Genomic DNA, 3101 nt, shown 5'->3' with positions numbered 1-3101 from the left:
AGCACCCTTGGGAGCAGGCTCAAAAACACAAGAGACACAGTAGCAGAGAATGAACGCATTTTGCACGTGCAGGCTCTCTGCTCCCTCCCTCACTCGGGGAGAACTGACCAGGCACCGAGGATCCACACCACCCCCCTCCAGCCTGGCTGACTGGAGCCTTGGTCCTGCCCATCCATGGGGCCTTGGGATGTGGGGTGCCAGCATCTAGTCCAGGCATCAGGGCAACCCGCCAGCAGTAAGTATACCATCGTCCTGCTTCACTGTGAGCAAACTGGGATCGGGGAGGTTGGGCAACTGGCCCCAGGCCACGCTTCCAACACTTTCAGAGGGTGGTGGGCCCAGCTAGAATCTGGGCCCCAGCCGTGGCCGCACAGTAGCCCTGCTGACCCCACACACGACATCACGGAGCAAAATCCTGGGGTCCAGGAAGCTCACCACCAGTATGATTCCTGCAAAGCAAGGCACATGGCCCCAGCAGCTGGCTCACACCTGCTGCAGGGAGGAGACTCTTGGACTCAGGCCAGCCACGCACACGGTGCCTGCGTGGACTCTCAGCCTCACTACCAACTCCGAGCTCCTGACTCCAGCATCCTCTCTGAGCTGGGCAGCCCTCGCCCTGCAGCCCCGGACTCTACCCTCTCCACATCCAACGTGCCAAGCTCTCTTATGCCCAGGGCTTGCACCTGAGACGCAGGATGCAAAATTCAAGAAGACACGGGAAGAGAGAAACTGTTCTGCACCTCCCCACTCACCCCACACAGAAGGTGGAGAAAGAGGCGAGATGGACGCTACATCACTGGAACGTTCCATCTCCAGCTGCCTTCAAAAGTGGGGCAGGAGGGCTTCCCTGGTGGCGCAGTGGTTGAGGGTCCGCCTGCCGATGCAGGGGACGCGGGTTCGTGCCCCGGTCCGGGAAGATCCCACGTGCCGCGGAGCGGCTGGGCCCGTGAGCCGTGGCCGTTGAGCCTGCGCGTCCGGAGCCTGTGCTCCGCGACGGGAGAGGCCACAGCAGTGAGAGGCCCGCGTACCGCAAAAAAAAATAATAAATAAAGTGGGGCAGGAGGCCTCCCAGCTGCCCAGGCCTTCCAGTCTTCCTCTTCGTCTGGGCACTTGGGCTTCTCCCAAACCGTCCTAGGCCCTCCTGGTGCACGAGGCCTGCCATTAGGAAGGGCCCCCCAGCCTGAGAGCAAACCCCACCCAACAGGCTCACGGCTCTGTTCCTCGTCCCTAAGAGGCCTCACACGGCTGCAACGACTGCTAGCAGGCCTGGGGTCTCCTTTTTGGGTGGTGACAATGTTCTGGAATTACAGAGCGGTGAGGGACGCATCCCTTTGTGGACAGACTAACAACCACTGAACTGTACACCAACGGAATGTGAACCTACTCGCCGGGTCTCCTCTTGGCAGGACGCCTCCAAGCCAGAGCATGTGCCACTCGCTGGAATTTGGTGCCAGTTCTGTCCCATGCCATGGCTTGGTGTCTGGATGCTGGTGGGTGTCCTAACCTCCCAAATGGCCCACGTGAGCACCGGTCTAGTCAGGGCAGCCACTCTGTGTGCCGTTTCAGGACGATGGCCCCACTTCTACCTTGAGAGGGAGAAGTCTTCTGACTCTTTAGGAATTCTCACATCGCCTTGCCCAAGGGCCTGGCCCGGGCCACCAAAGGAACGGGTGGCTTACGTGCCACCTTCTACCGCAGCTATCCCTCACGGCACACCCCTGGATCCTCACTAGATGTAGCCTCACTAGGCAGGACCCCTTCCAGTGCTAACTTCCAGGGAAAGGGCTTCCAGCCCTGATTGGATAGACAGAAGCAAGGAGTCAATGAGGGGCGTACACGGAGCCTGTGGTCCCGGCCACAGCGAGCCTGGTGGCATCAGAGGCCAACAGAGCTGATGCAGGCAGACTAGCATGAGGGAGGGACCCGGGAGAGCTGGCAGACAGTGACACAACTGCTTGGCTGATGTGTGAGGAGACAGAGATGGAGAGAGAGACAGCGAGGAGGGGTCACCCCGTCACCGCACAAGGACGTGCTGTGCCTCCAAAATGAGAAAACTAACTCAGAGAAAGTGTTCTAGAATCGCCGGCCTGCCTGACACCCCATGTCGTGCACATCCACTTTCCCAAGCAGGCCTCTGTGCGTCTCCCCTTGCTGCTACCAACTTGACAAATGGCCCCGAGCTTCAGCCCAGGAGGCATCTCCCAGGGGCGCCCTCAAGTCCCCCTGGGGCTGCTCTCCCCACACCTTTCCCGGCTCCCCCTGGCACAGCTGGGACGGGCTGGCTTCTTCCGGACAACAGGACTGCTCTTGCCCCACCCTGGATGGCAGTGAGATGAGTGGGGCCAGCGCTGGATGCCAGGCAGGGACCTCCTAGGTAAACTGCGATGGAAGAGGAACAAAACACCTTTAGCCGTGCTTTCCAGGAGCACAGGACACCGTTTCACACACAGGAGCTGCAGCCAGAGGGCGCGGCTGTTGGGGCTTGTCTGCAGGTGTGTATGCTGGGCGCTGGCCACTGTGAACAGGCAGGCGTGGGTGCGCCACTGGCAGAAGAGCGAGGGGCACGGCTTCTTCCCCAGAGGTGAGCTGTGACACTCTGCACCCAGGGAGCTGACAGGAAGCCCTGCTGTGTTTCCTCACACGTATCGACCTTCTGCGGGACCCCATCTCTGGCTGGCAGGGATCAGACGCAATTCTGTCTCTTGGCACCAGAGCCCACGGCTCAGCTCCGGGCAGACTCGTTAGGTGTGGTCACAGTGTGACCCATGCAGCCAAGCCCAGTGACCAAATACAGATGTGACGAGGACATCTGGAAGATGTCATTGAGGCTTTGGGCCCCCCGGGGGGCTGCTTGCTGGGCCAACTTTAGGCCATGTTTCAGTAAGGCTCTGTCTGCGAGCATTTTTATGCGGCTCTGGGGCAGGGACTGCTAACAGCCGCAGGGCCCCGAATATGGCCTCCCCCATCACTTCAGCAGAGACACAGCACTCCTATCTGGGGCGGGAGGGAAGAGGTAAAGTGGTGAAAAGTCCCTTGTTTCCCAGCAGCTTGTTCCTGAGACGGGCGGACCCAGCCAGTTCTGATGCCTTCAGCTGGGTGCT

Source organism: Neophocaena asiaeorientalis, unplaced genomic scaffold, assembly GCF_003031525.2.
Source record: "Neophocaena asiaeorientalis asiaeorientalis breed wild unplaced genomic scaffold, Neophocaena_asiaeorientalis_V1.1 scaffold1340, whole genome shotgun sequence".
Classification (NCBI taxonomy): domain Eukaryota; kingdom Metazoa; phylum Chordata; class Mammalia; order Artiodactyla; family Phocoenidae; genus Neophocaena; species Neophocaena asiaeorientalis.
The sequence above is the reverse complement of the archived record's forward strand: the minus strand, read 5'-3'. Positions refer to the sequence as shown.